Raw genomic sequence first — 15,451 nt, 5'->3', positions numbered from 1 at the left:
CCCTTGAGACATATCCACATTAGCTCAATCAGAGCTAGCATGCTAAGAATAAAACATAGCTACTGACAGTGCGAGTGGTGAGAGGGGCTAGCGCCCCCATGTATTTATCTAGTATCTTGGAAGGGTACATACTCGAGGTGTCTAGGCCCTCCCACCATTGATGCTGCTGTGGCTACACTCTATTTTTAGTGCACTATCTCGATCAGAGCTAGCATGAGTATGTCTCTTCAAACAGCAAATTATACTTCCACCCAGAAATGTAGACCCACCCACACGCTTACCCAAAACAATACCCAACAAAGCTCTCTGCCCACATACTGCTAATACCTGGAGAGTCATATGCCTTTGTTTTAGGTGGGGGCTGCTATAATGGAGCTAAACTGTTTTATACAGCTGACTCAAATAAAAGATGGCAGTCACACCTCCAGCTCCCAGGCCATTCAACCTAACCCACAACTATATGAATGTGATGGAGTCATTGTCAGGGCATGTAATGTTTCCAATACCATTGTACATAGGGCTGGGTGGGAAATGCTATTCCTGTCCCATGACAATGTTCAACATGTCAACATTTTTCTTGTCTGAAATCAGGAAAACAAGTCAATATCTCAAAAAAACATTGTGAAATGAAAAATCTGAAAATGTTTTTTGTTCAGGTCAATTGAAACATTTCTTTTGTTTGGTTTGGTTTGACCTTTCCCATTTTTATCAACATTTTTAAATGTAAATTTACTACAATTTCTAAATGAAATATCTTTTTGCCTCAAAACCTCTGAAACTTTTGGGTTAGACAATCTCAAAAGTTTTTTTTTAACCAACAATTTTTCAAGTCGGATGATTCATTGAACCTGACACTGTGTCACAAACAGGTTTGGTTTTAATGAATCTGAATTTTTCTGTGAAAAACCATTTTGTCAAAAAATTCCCAGCCAGCTTCAGTTCTACATCCTCCTCATTCCTTTTAATTAACTTTCATGTCTGTAAGCTAGTTGTCCAGAAATTCAAGAAAAGGAATCACCACGTACCTAACAGATAAGTCACTCCAATAAGTATATAGTAAAACATTGTTACAACCTCACTCAGTGGGTTGTATGAATGGGGATATTACATAGCAATATGATAGTTTCTAAATTTGAAAAAATAAGTCAAGGTACAGGTTTATTTGTCAAACTGTATTATAAATTGCTATGACTGCTGGTAACATCCATTTGCTGATTCTTATACCTTCAGTACTATGTCACATGCCTGAAAGAGAGTAGGTGAAAGGAAATTGAAGGGTGTGATAAATAAGTAAAAACACCAGTAATCGAATGGAAACAGGGTGGAATTATCTGATATTATATCAATGATGTTTCTCTGTAATCTATATTATTTGGACAAATTTTGCTTTTCTTTTATTGCTCTTACAAACATTAATGGTAGAAGGGCAATGGTGTTCCTGTAGCCTCAAAGTCTGACAGCTAAGCACACACTCAGATATAAATCCTAATAAGAACTACCTGACAAAGCATGTCCCAATACCTGCAAGGCAAAGGTTTTTCTATGTTTCTTTAAAAGCAGAAGAATGGTGATGGGGGTACAACATGGAAGAAAGTGAGATGAATAATGTCTGAGAGGGAAAAAAAACACAAGAAATGAAAACTCTACATTTGGCATGCCCTGTGTAATGTCACTGACAATATAAATATAGTACAGATGATGTCAGGCTAACATTAAAGTAAATTTGTTCACAGAATGATCATAACATTACTGCTTTGGGAATCCAGAACAACAGTGAGTCAGTGAGTAAAAAAAACCAAAAAAAAAAAACCAGTGATGATGGGATTAAATAAAGGGAAAACTTCCTTTCTTATATTTCTTAGTAATTTCATGTGGGAGGATAGAGTAATCCCAGAGCATGAACCATTGCAAACTCTAAAAGGGAAAAATGAGAAATGTTTATACAGCAAAACCATTTTTATGGTGAATTCATGTTTGGTATTTTTTTTAATTCCTATATGAGAGAAGAACAGTTGTCCTCTGATTTATATCTATGAAAAAAAGGGGAGGGGGAAATCAATTAGAGAACATAAAGTACCACATTTTTAAATCATTTTGGACTAGTTCCAAGAAAAATCCTATTGTCTTTACATTCTGAGTCCCATATAAAGTCATGAAACCCTCCCCATCCCCTAACAAAAGAAAAACATTCAGGATTTTTTTGCGGGGGTGTGGGGGTATATTGGTTTCTGCATCTTGGAAACAAACTGCAATTTTATTGAATTAGGTGTGCTCTCTTTGAATACTAGTATTTTCCAGATTGCTAAACAAATGAACATTTAGAAGGATATATACAATACAGTTTAGACAGTTACACACACAAAAAAACTTGACAATAGTTAGGCTATTGGCTTGCTGAGACCACTGCCAATCATGCTGACTCAATATTGTTTCATTGTTTCCTTGTATTCCCACATCTATCTTCTTCTCTTATACTTAAATTATAAGATCTTTGGGGCAGGGACAATCTTTTTGTTCTGTGTTTGTACAGCACCTAGCACAATGAGGTCCTGGTCCATGACAAGGGCTCCTAAGCACTATGGTGGTAGTAATAATACATAATAAAAGAAAATAATAATATCACAGAGCACAGGTAAACATTTGTATTGTACATTGATGTTCACCATCATGCAGGGGAATGCACTATGAATGTTGTACTTACTGTACAGGCATACAGATTTTTGCAAATATGATTGTGTCCACATACACTGCTATTTAGAGTGAAAATGAGGTTGATATGAACAAGGTACATGAAACCCCTCATAAATGCTGTTTGCATTGCAAATCTGTCCCTATGGAAGTGTTTTCTCTTATTTGTGTTTATTATGATCGATCTGAAATGGTTGAATGACGGCTCTATATGTTTTGTAGCAATACTTTAGTGTTTTGGCTGAGATTTTAAAGGCCACCTAGGGGGTACTGATGTATGATTCCCATTGAAACTAATGAGAACTGTGTGTATCAACCCCTCGTTGGCTTTGAAATTTCATTGTTTATGCTAAATATGATATACTTGCATTTCTCTCTGGCAGCTCCTTTCCTCAAATGTGTAGTTTGTTTTCTGTTCTGTTGAGTTTTTTAGCTTCTGTGTGTAAAGCCACTTTTGCCCTGCTCCCCCAAGCTGTGCCAGTTGCAGTTGAGGCACTGGCCCAGGATTTTTAATTTTTCCTAAATTCCCACACACAATAAGCAACCATGTACTTATGAAAAGCAAAGTCTGTGCAGGGCAGGGTCAAATAGCTTCACAGGTCTTTGGGGATCACATCTGCATCCAAATGAGTTTTCACTTCTCATCTTGGTTCTTACGTCTGTTGAATTATTTTTTTCTAGTATGGCTTTGGAGAATTTCTATTTACTGTAAGTTACAGACTCTGTTGATGAGGTCACTAGTTACTTTGAGTGGCTCCTTTCTTGAGTAGGGCTAAAACAATAGTGAGCATTGTATGTAATATGTTATTAAATGAATCGTAGCACAGCTGTGGAGAGAGGTAGCCTTAGTAGCCACAGGCTAAAAAGACAGCTGTCTAAGGTTCCACATGGAAGGGAGCACTCTAATATCATTGAAACCAAAGAGGTCACTCAGCAATTGATAAGGCCCAACCCACTTTTCTGTGGTTACAGGGATTCTGCTTACCATCATTGCTGCGTGCAGCTGAACAGAAACAGGAACAATATATTGGAGGAGAAGTGAATGAAGGTGTTGGCACCTGTATTTAGGTTGTCAATGCAACTAATGGTTGTGCAACTAATGGTTGGTGACATAAACATTCGTTGTATTAAATGATAATGGATGAAACTCAAAGGGTTTAGAGATTACACTCAGATGAGCACCCCAAAATTTGGATTCTTATCCATTCCAAACCTTGCCCAAGCCTCTTTGATGGGGAACTAAGGCTGGCAACCTTTTGAGAACAGGCTTGCATTATAATCTAAGTATATTCTTCAATTCTCTGAGGCCAGGTTTTGGTGGTGGTTGCTTTCTGAGATTTTAATGATGTCATAATTATGCCAGAAGGTCATATATCTACAGGCAGCACCTAGAACCACGATTTGGGAAAATAACTCTCTTGTTCACTCACCAACTGAATCAAAGGCAATTCTTAAGGCGTAAAGACATTAAGAATGATACAATCTTCTCCTAAATACACAATTAGCCCAGATGTGGGAATCAGTCACAGGACTAATGACATTGAAGGGGATGGTACTGTATTTTTTGCAGATAAAAAAAATTGCTCAAGAAAGCATATTTCATGCAAACACCTCAGTAACTCAGAATAATATTTGGTGTGAATATAGAGCAACACGACCTCCCAGTGTTTAGCAATAACATGATTTTATTACTAGAAGAGCAAAGAGTCACTTTACCTCTCATCCAGCCTTCAGATAGCCAATGATATGGCCTGACTTAACAAGCCAGCCCATCACAGAAATAATCTGCTTTCTTCTTATCAACAGTGGTTTCTATTTTTTGGCTAAAATGAACTTACCAAGCATTCTAACGGAAACAGACCTTAGAAGTGTAAACAAATCTTATTACAGGAAAAATAATTAAATCTGTGTTCTTTGTGCAGTGTGTCCTTGAGAAAGTATTTGAGGCATTTCTAGTAATATATTTTATGGCAAATAACTATCTGATTCATCCATTTCGGGCATAAGATTTTTTTGTGACTAATATAGACTGAACTTATTAAATGGCCTAAGTAAACTTCATCTGCAGCCCTTGCTTCATAAGGTTCTGTCAAAAATATCGTGATTTTATAATATTTTCTTTGTGCTCTGCTTGCTGGACTCTTCAGTCAATGTGTAATGCATATGTATATGCACAACTCTCAGAAATATATTCACTGATGCACAAATGTGTAAGTTCATACCTGTGATTTATGATTTTTGATCTCTATGCATTGCTCCTCTGTAAGAACTAACGTGTCTGGTTCAAAATAAGAAAATGGAGTTAGAGATTTAAGTTAGCAGTAATATGAAAATAGAAAGGCATTGTTAAATTGTAGCTAGGAAAACCAAAACATTCCTAAACTACAATACAAGAAAAAGTGGTATAAACAAGAAAAAACCCCAACTGTAATACTGCATTCATTTGGGGGCAATTTTGCTCAGTCAGAATGTACACATTCTTGGAGAAGCTGGAAAGAAAAAAACATATGGGCCAGATCCTCAGCTGGTATGAATGGAAATATCTCCACTGAAGTTAGTTTTAGAGGAATTGGGAGTTATACTTCAAAGTGAAAAGCCCACCCTATGTTCAACTGATGTCTCATGTCAATTTCCATAGCCAACAGTACAGAAAGGAGTGACATGGCTAACACCAGGTCCAACCATCTTTGACTCCCCTAACCCAATACATCATATACCCATTTGCAGGTGGATGGACTAGAGGCAGTCTTTCTATGTGAAATTGAGAAAGACTCAAACCCACAGCTTCCAGGCTTGTAGCCAAGCAGCCATCAGACCTCACTGGGGATTAGTTTTACAATCTGAAAATTTGAAATTATAGTTTACTATGAACAGGGATCTTTCTAGAAACAAACTTGGCTGTACTTGCTCCAAATGGTGTCTTTAAATCTGGAAGCATGCTCTTATACATTGTGACAAAGCTTTGTCCTTGTCTCCATGGGTCCTGGCAGATTTTGCTAGCCTCAGAGGCTCACTGTGACCCTCCACATAGCCCTTCTCTCTCTAGAGGCAAGGGTCACAGCCTACTGAGCCATTTTCATCATAAGCCAGCAAAGGAGGTGAGGAGAAGCTACCCTTCCTTGCACAGTCACTGTGGTCTCCCAGTCTCAGTGATTAATCAGGGGCCAAAGTGGGGAGCCTGGGCCCACCCTCTATTCCGGGCGCCAGCCCAGGGACCCTAATAGTATCAGCTACGGTAGCTGACTTTTTAGAACGAGGACACATATAATTCCCTCGGCCACTTCCCCACAGCAGCCCCCACTTCCTTGAGATCCACTTCACCCTTACCTCAGGGCCTCCTTCCTTGTGCCTGATAATGGTTTGTCTGGCTCAGTCTCTCCAACAGTGCAACTTCCTCCTACAGCTCCTGACACATGCACCCACCTGACTAACTGGGAGGCTTTTAACTAGTTTCAGCCAGCTCCTGATTGGCTTCAGGTGTCCCAATCAACCTAACTGTCCTCCCTGCTTTCTGGAAAGACCTTAATTGGCCTCAGGTGTCTTAATTGACCTGGAGCAGCTGCCATTTTCTTATCCTGGTAATAGGGATTTGTGTATCCTGAGGCTAATATTTCTGTCTCCCATTACTTTATTATAGCCATCTGGCCTTGCCCCATCACAACATATACACATATGCACAGGCAGATCTGATTAAGTAATATGGAAGGAACTTCAACTTGAAATAGCTGCAAGAAAAAGATAGTATGAGCAGGGAGCTTGTTAAACACAACAATAGATGGAAACAATTACATTTCAGGTTGTACAGATTAATTGTATATCTTGGCAAAGTAATACACACCCTTTTCAAAAATATGGCAGTACATGTTCTTCTTTAAAGAATACACTTACATGAGCAGAAAATATTATATAGTAAGCCTAAATGATTCATGACCTTCATCTGTGATTCAGGTCACGGGATAGAAAGAAAACTGGTGTGTTTAACAAAATTTGGCTACATGTAGAATAGTCATAAATGGAAAGTATTCAAGCTAAAATGTTATTAGTGGAGTATGACAGAAGTCTGTGTTAGGGTCCAGCTTTGAAATATTTACACAAATATAATTTGTATAGTGATGTGGAAAGCATAGACTTCCAAGTTTGCAGATGACACTTAATTAGTGAGTACAGTAAATAATGAAGTACCACACAGCCAGAAATGACAGATTTAGTTGGTATGAAATCTTGACAGGTGAATGAATCTATTATAGCAAATTTTGCAGGAGAAGGCAGAAGAAAGTTTAATTTTTTGAAAATATTAAACTTTCATGGAAAAAACTGTTTTTTGCATAGCTTACTGATGTTTCTCGGAGGACTCAGCATTTGAGATGGCAAAGAATTTGCTTCTGAAGAATGAGTCACTGCACCAAAATCACTTCACTGTCGCTCACAGGAACAGTACATTCAGAGTCACTAAAAGGAAGATGCCTTGCATAATGACAGGTTTCAGAGTAGCAGCCATGTTAGTCTGTATTCACAAAAAGAAAAGGAGTACTTGTGGTACCTTAGAGACTAACAAATTTATTTGAGCATGAGCTTTCTTGAGCTGCAGCTCACTTCATTGGATGCATTCAGTGGAAAAAAAAGCCACTCCGATGAAGTAGGCTGTAGCTCACGAAAGCTTATGCTCAAATAAATTTGTTAGTCTCTAAGGTGCCACAAGTACTCCTTTTCTTTAAAAGGAAGACGGTGGGTGCATTTTAGAGCTGTGCTTGATTAGGTTTTATCCCCTGAATTATTAGTGTCTGTGAATGCTGATAATGAAAAAACCACATTACAAAAGGACACCAGTCAAAAGACATGGCAGCATTGCATGGGATCCACACACAAAAACTAGGTTTGGACTAGAAGACTAGAATCCTCCTTTCCTTCCTCTCTCCCTTCAGTGACACGCTTGATTTATAGGGCAGAGGAGGGGGAAATTTTGGAAAATATGTAGTTATTGAAAAAGTAACTATATTTGTTTTCTTATATCTGCCTACAAGTTAGGCACCAGGGCAACAGTGCCAATGTCTTTATTCAGTCAAATGCCAACTGTTCTTTAACAAGAAGATTTTTCATTTAGTAACAAGTTTTCAGTAGTTCTAAGGACAGCAGCTAGCACTGGGTGCTCAAAAGAAGAAAAACCACAAAGAGAACACTTACTAGGTAGCATGACTGGAGGAATTAGACCTCACCTAGAATACTGTTTGTACTTATAGAATCAACCTGAGAAATGGCACATCTTCCCAAAGGCAAACCTCCTGGGTGTGGTATTCTGTCCCATCTAGTGACACCGAGACCACTGAAAGTGAGTGAGAGAGAGAGTCTGCTCAAGAGCCTTAGGTAATAGGTAGTTGACTTTTAGCTCATGCCATAAAATCTCATGCACGAAGCTCCAAAGGTCCCAGGTTCGATCCCACCCACTGACGGCTGGGGTCTGTTGATGCTACAGTATTACTCAATTTCTTTATATATTCTGATTACAAATCAATTCATGTATATGTATCAGATCAGAACTCTTGCGGTTAATCAGTGTGTTTGAAGACTCTCAAAGGGCTTGGAATGATCAAGTTAAAAGATAAGCCATGACACATCTTCCATACGTCCTTCTGTGCCACATAAGATCCCATCCTCACATGCATCCTACTCTTCATGTGGTCACAGGCCAAAATGTTCTACCTTGGTATCTAATTGCGTAAGAATTTGTCACCACAATATCACTTTACTGTTAAATCTAACTTTATCAGGTGAGATCTCCTGTAGTAAAGTTCCTGCAACATTTCATATAACAAACACAAAGCATTTAGACTTTCTCTTATGTTGGAGACATACATTTGCTCTATTAAGTGACTTCCTCTTAACTGCCTTGAGAATTACCCTTTAATGTGAAGTTGCACAGTTGACTCCCTGAAAAAGCACAAGAACAAATTCGCACAGACACAGCCCTGGAACCCCGACCAGGGGTATTCTATCTGCTACCCAAGATCCATAAACCTGGAAATCCTGGACGCTGCATCTTCTCAGGCATTGGCACCCTGACAGCAGGATTGTCTGGCTATGTAGACTCCCTCCTCAGGCCCTACGCTACCAGCACTCCCAGCTATCTTCGAGACACCACTGACTTCCTGAGGAAACTACAATCCATCAGTGATCTTCCTGAAAACACCATCCTAGCCACTATGGATGTAGAAGCCCTCTACACCAACATTCCACACAAAGATGGACTACAAGTGGTCAGAAACAGTATCCCCGATAATGTCACAGCAAACCTGGTGGCTGAAATTTGTGACTTTGTCCCCACGCATAACTATTTCACATCTGGGGACAATGTATACCTTCAAATCAGCAGCACTGCTATGGGTACCCGCATGGCCCCACAGTATGCCAACATTTTTATGGCTGACTTAGAACAACGCTTCCTCAGCTCTCGTCCCCTAATGCCCCTACTCTTCTTGCGCTACATTGATGACATCTTCATCATCTGGACCCATGGAAAAGAAGCCCTTGAGGAATTCCACCATGATTTCAACAATTTCCATCCCACCATCAACCTCAGCCTGGACCAGTCCACACAAGAGATCCACTTCCTGGATACTATGGTGCTAATAAGCTATGGTCACATAAACACCACTCTATTGCGGAAACCTACTGACCGCTATGCCTACCTACATGCCTCCAGCTTTCATCCAGACCACACCACACGATCCATTGTCTACAGCCAAGCTTTACGATACAACCGCATTGCTCCAACCCCTCAGTCAGAGACAAACACCTACAAGATCTCTATCAAGCATTCTTACAACTACAATACCCACCTGCTGAAGTGAAGAAACAGATTGACAGAGCCAGGAGAGTACCCATAAGTTACCTACTACAGGACAGGCCCAACAAAGAAAATAACAGAATGCCACTAGCCATCACCTTTGGCCCCCAACCTCTCCAACGCATCATCAAGAATCTACAAGCTATCCTGAAGGATGACCCACCACTCTCACAGATCTTGGGAGACAGGCCAGTCCTTGCTTACAGACAGCCCCCCAACCTGAAGCAAATACTCATCAGCAACCACACGCCACACAACAGAACCACTAACCCAGGAACCTATCCTTGCATCAAAGCCCTTGCCAACTGTGTCCACATAAATATTCAGGGGACACCATCATAGGGCCTAATCACATCAGCCACCCTATCAGAGGCTCGTTCACCTGCACATCTACCGATGTGATATATGTAATCATGTGCCAGCAATGCCCCTCTGCCATGTTCATTGGCCAAACTGGACAGTCTCTACGTAAAATAATAAATGGACACAAATCAAATGTCAAGAATTATAACATTCAAAAACCAGTCGGAGAACACTTCAGTCTCTTTGGTCACTCGATTACAGACCTAAAGATGGCAATCCTTCAACAAAAAAACTTCAAAAACAGACTCCAAGGAGAGACTGCTGAATTGGAATTAATTTGCAAACTGGATACAATTAACTTGAATAAAGCCTGGGAGTGGATGGGTCATTACACAAAGTAAAATTATTTCCCCATGTTTACCACTCCGCTCTTCCCCCCCGTTCCTCAGACGTTCTTGTCAACTGCTGGAAATGGCCCACCTTGATTATCACTACAAAAAGTCTCCCCCCCCCCCCCGCTTTTCTGCTGGTAATAGCTCACTTTACCTGATCACTCTCATTACAGTGTGTATGGTAACACCCATTGTTTCATGTTCTCTATTTATATAAATCTCCCCACTGTATTTTCCACAGAATGCATCTGAAGAAGTGAGCTGTAGCTCACGAAAGCTTATGCTCAAATATATTTGTTAGTCTCTAAGGTGCCACAAGTCCTCCTTTTCTTTTTACTCTGATGCTTGGGCATCTTCTGATAAAGACTTAACCTTAAGCTTTGGAATCTCTTTCCTAAGAACTCTATAGAAAATTTGGCTTTGAAATGCTAAAACAGATGCAAGGACAGTGCACGCTCTCAAAAAGCTGTGATAGCTTGTTTTGTTTTTTAAGTTGAAATAGTATGACCCAAGCCTTATTTAGGTCAAAGCTTCCTTGAATGAACTTGGCAAGATTTTGGACCCTGTAACGATTCCACTATCTTTTTCCTCCAGCAATTAATGAAAGAAGCCTTTTCTCCGGGTGGAGTATAAGAGTGTTTTAGAGCTGTATTGGCAACAACCAGTTTCCATTTTCTTTCTCTTTTGTTCAGCCAGATAACTTCCCCAAGGGAAATTTGACTGAAGAACAAAATGCTAAATGGTATACACAGTCAATTAAAGTTAGTAATGTCAGCCCATCAGAGTTGAGGGTAAGAGCCGTACCTTTTTTTTAAAAAAAAAGTTAGAGGTATTAATATTTAAATACTAATGGTTTCCTTACTAGTCAATATCTTACCTCCTTCAGTGCACTCTGGATAGAACAGCAGGACCTGCGTGGCCTTATGTCACACATCCTCATGTTGCCATGGAGAATTGTGCAGCTTATCTGTACTTCAGGGAGGCTCCACATCCTCTGAGTGCACATAGCATACTGTCAGTAAAGGCATGCAAAGAATTGTTAGTCACAGACAAAATAGTGGTTTATTTTCCTCCCCTGTTTTTGCAAGATTCTGCAAGCACTTCTTGACTCCAGGTGGGACTTTAAAATGAAAGTACCAATATGCCTAAAGAAAGGAGTTTTGTCACTGGAAAGTCTACCCTACTGAGATGTTCAGGCCAGTTTTTCATAACAAAATATGGTTCTGTAGTTTGGATAGCATCCAAAATGCGGGTGCTATTCACAGCTGAATTTCCAAATCTCTTCAGGTTCTTAAAAATCAAAAGTGATCTGTTTTGAAATGCTCTTTTGGGAGTGAACTATCATTTGATGGATTTCAGAGTAGCAGCCATGTTAGCTGTATTCGCAAAAAGAAAAGGAGTACTTGTGGCACCTTAGAGACTAACAAATTTATTTGAGCATAAGCTTTCGTGAGCTACAGCTCACTTCATCGAATGCATTCAGTGGAAAATACAGTGGGGAGATTTATATACATAGAGAACATGAAACAATGGGGATTACCATATATAAATGTATGTATATAAATCTCTCCTCTGTATTTTCCACTGAATGCATCTGATGAAGTGAGCTGTAGCTCACGAAAGCTTATGCTCAAATAAATTTGTTAGTCTCTAAGGTGCCACAAGTACCCCTTTTCTTTTTGTATAATTTGATGGTCTCTTGTGCCCTTCATCTGAATCAACCTCACTGCTGTGAACTTTCTTGATATTAAATGCATGTGCCCCCTATATATTGATAGGTCATATACAATTTTAATAGCACTATTTTAAAAAGGGACTTTTAATGACGGCAGTAAGACTATATTTATGCACCTTGCTCACTCAATGAGAAAAATCTGAAATATTTCTAGTCTTCTGCTTTCCATGAATAATTGGCAACAAATATATATTTTTCTCCTAGTTTAGTGTTTAAATGAAGATATCTGATAAAAAAGGAATTTGTATATGTCCTTGTTTTTAATTTAAAAATCAGGAAAATAAACAAATAAAAAACGGTGCTGGATTGCTTCATATGTTCTCCTGTATTATGAATGCCAACTGAGAAACAACCTGAAATTCACAAACTGTTGATCTTTGGGCATTATATATGATTAAAATTGAGAAAGTGGGTCAAAGTGAGGTCAAACAATAATAGCTAAAATAATCTTTAAGTTAATCTGATGTATACAATATTTTCCTTAGCAATAGTAACTAATTTCATGTTGATGGCACAATGTTAGTTTAGTTTGTGTATTTAAAATGGTATTTTTTAAATTGTTTATTGGCTCCAAAGTTTTAGACTGATGCAAGCTCCAAAAAGGGCATTTGTGCACATAATTTCAGACTGACAGAGAAAGAAAGAAGAAAAAGGAAAAGAGATGAAGAGCATATCCTTGTGTCTATGTGCTCCTTAGAAAATTGTCCTGACATTGGGAAATGATCATTTTGAGGACACTTGCACTATGGCTGCTCATGCTGTAAGCGTTTTGAAAAAGCACTCTGACAGTGGTTAGCAGTTCATGGACTGTGTGGAATGAGTTTGGTGGTCTCAGTCTTGTTCTGAGTGGATCTTGACCCATGTTAATTTCAGGGAAAATATGGAAAGTAGCAATAAAATTAGATCTCATATGTTTTGATATTAGATTGAATGCATACTCTTACAGTTATAGAATATTTTTCAAAATGTTTACTGGGGACATGCAATCTTAGGAATCAACATCTCTGTACAAACAGAAAGATGTTTTTAAAATCTTAGCAAAGCCACGTTAAGAAGCAAGGCATAGCCAAAGCAAAACTTTGTACTTCTGAACACATGGAAAATATTAAAAATATTTGTGCACTATGGATATTACAATATGTTCTATAAACAGAGAATTAATCATTGTGTCAATAGAGCAAAGGGACCAAGGGATTTCACAGTACAATGTTTGCTCTCTGTTCACTGATGCACTATTTATAGCCAGACAGCAGGGCCAGACTTTTGGGTGAAGCTGTTGTCAGCAAGCAAAGTTATTTAATAAGTCATCTGAGGTTCTGTGATAGGGTGACCAGATGTCCCAATTTTATAGGGACAGCCCCGAAATTTGGGGCTTTTTCTTATATAGGTGCCTATTACCCCCCACCCCCTGTCCCAGTTTTTCACACTTTCTATCTGGTCACTCTATTCTGTGACCTCCTGCTATAAAAATAAGTCAGATGAAATTACATCTCACAAAGAGATAGAGGTTTGCAATAATTCTGATTAAACCAGTTAATGCATTGGTAGCTAAATTTGCTGTCTTATGTAGCAGTTAACAACTAAGAAGTATTCTGGGTGAGAATGCTGACCAGGAAAACCATCGCTGCACCACCCAGTATATAAGGAAGACAGTTGAAAGGAGTCAGGCATTCCTTCACTAGGCATTGTAAAGCAATTTCCATAAAGGATACCAAAGACATAGAAAGATCCCCCACTGTAGTCTTATAGATAAACTTTACTTTTCATTTGTCTACACTGTATGTGCAGTGGAGGAATTATTCTGATCAGCATATCATTAGAAAGTGCCATTCTCTAATGTTAGCGCAACAAACTCTTTTCAATTTTCTTTTCTGTCCTTAGAATATTTAAGAGTTGACAGACCCTCAAGAGTGGAAGATAAAATCTGTAATACATGACTTCGAGCCAGATTCAGTACAATGAGCCTCAGCTTTATGCTGACCCACCAATCACCTCTGTATTGACCTGGCACAAATATCCCCTGAAGGCAATTCAGTTTTGTGCTTGCTTTCAACTCCAACAAAACAACACCGAAAGTATAGATGACTTATGGGCTGGGTGTCATATAGCATTCTCATGAAGGGACCTTTTTCAGTATATCAGCCATATTTCATTTAAATCACCAGTGGAAGTGGATGAGGAATTCCAGACATTCATTTTCAAGTCATCCTACCTCATTAACAGATCTCATGCTGAAGCAATGGTTAAAGAAAATCTATAAAATTGATGTTTGTGACCATAAGCGTAATGCATTAAACAGAGTCACAGAATCAAATCCAGAAATCCTAATTCAGCTTTTAAAAACTCCTACTAACCACAATGGAAAATTCCCTAAATAAAGAACAATTAAAAGCCATGGAGAGGGGAAAAATCATCCCACTTTTCCACCCTGAATGATTTTCACTCCTACAAAACTCACTATCTGTTTTCCACCTTTGATTCACCACTAAATACATCCTTGATCCATTACAATCTGAATTCTGCCTTTCCTCTATACTTATACTGCCCTCACCAAGAGGGCCAAGAACTTTTACATGGCCAGATTTTAAGTCCTTCTCAGTGTGCATTCTATACTGTAGTTATACAGTGGAAACTTTGTAAGAGCAAGTGGGATGGTCTTTGTCCTTTGGGGGGGGTATCTATATATCTTAAGGAATGCTTTGCGCAGTTTAACAGCTGGAGTCGCAGAACACTAAAGTTCATGTGGCATGTTCAAAACAAACCTTTATTTTGCAGAATTACCTTCCAAAGTTTCAGCTTCATCCTTCCTGCCCCCTTGACATGTGGTGGCTTCACAGTAGAGCAGAACACATTTGAATGCAAATCTCTCCCAAAATGCTCTTTGTTGTTCAAAACACAGGCCAGTCAGTTTCATTGCAGATTATAGTGAGGAGGGCTGTCTAGGGAAAACATTGGCATTATGCTTTCATGGCAATTTCATCTTCCAAGCAGACTCTCCCCTACGCTATAAGTTAAATGGCTGTAAGTTAGCCTGGTTTCAAGTCATCTCATCATTTCCACTCAGTGGAGCAGGTTGGTCAGCAGGATGAGAAATTTCTTGATCAGGTACCTTTACCAACTAAACACTTTTGAAAGCTGAGATATTTCTTTATTTCTATTGCATTAGTTGAAGTTTTATGTACTATTATAACACTTCTCATCAGTAGAAAATACGGACAAATATCAGAAGGGGATATTTAAGTTACACAAAAGCTTTTTGTTACAAAGAGCGGGCTGCTGAAATGATCATCCAAATGGAGACAAGGTCTTGTCCCTGTTAAGTGGATTTCTCTCTCACATTCTTTTAAGTCAGCTCAGAAAACCAAATTCTACTCTCACTTTCACTGGTGAGAGAGTGCTGTTGAACTGGTGCAATTCAAACCAGAATTTGGCCCATTGCCTCTCTTGGTATCTTTGCCTTCCTGCTGTGCTGAGGAGGTCAAGCATTTAACC

The 15,451-nt window shown here is 39.0% G+C and overlaps 1 long non-coding RNA gene across 1 annotated transcript in view; it reads right to left on the bottom strand.

Moving 5' to 3' along the window:
• The window catches only part of LOC144266707 (uncharacterized), a 38,920-nt gene extending 24,080 nt beyond the window's left edge, over positions 1-14,840 (bottom strand). The window contains exons 1-2 of the long non-coding RNA XR_013346494.1: positions 14,741-14,840; positions 11,102-11,236 (exon numbers count right to left, since the gene is read on the bottom strand). This is a non-coding gene — a long non-coding RNA (uncharacterized LOC144266707). The remainder of the gene's footprint in view (positions 1-11,101; positions 11,237-14,740) is intronic.
• Between the last annotated feature and the right edge of the window lie 611 nt (positions 14,841-15,451).

This window comes from Eretmochelys imbricata, chromosome 6 (genome assembly GCF_965152235.1).
Source record: "Eretmochelys imbricata isolate rEreImb1 chromosome 6, rEreImb1.hap1, whole genome shotgun sequence".
NCBI lineage: Eukaryota > Metazoa > Chordata > Testudines > Cheloniidae > Eretmochelys > Eretmochelys imbricata.
The sequence above is the reverse complement of the archived record's forward strand: the minus strand, read 5'-3'. Positions and strand labels throughout refer to the sequence as shown.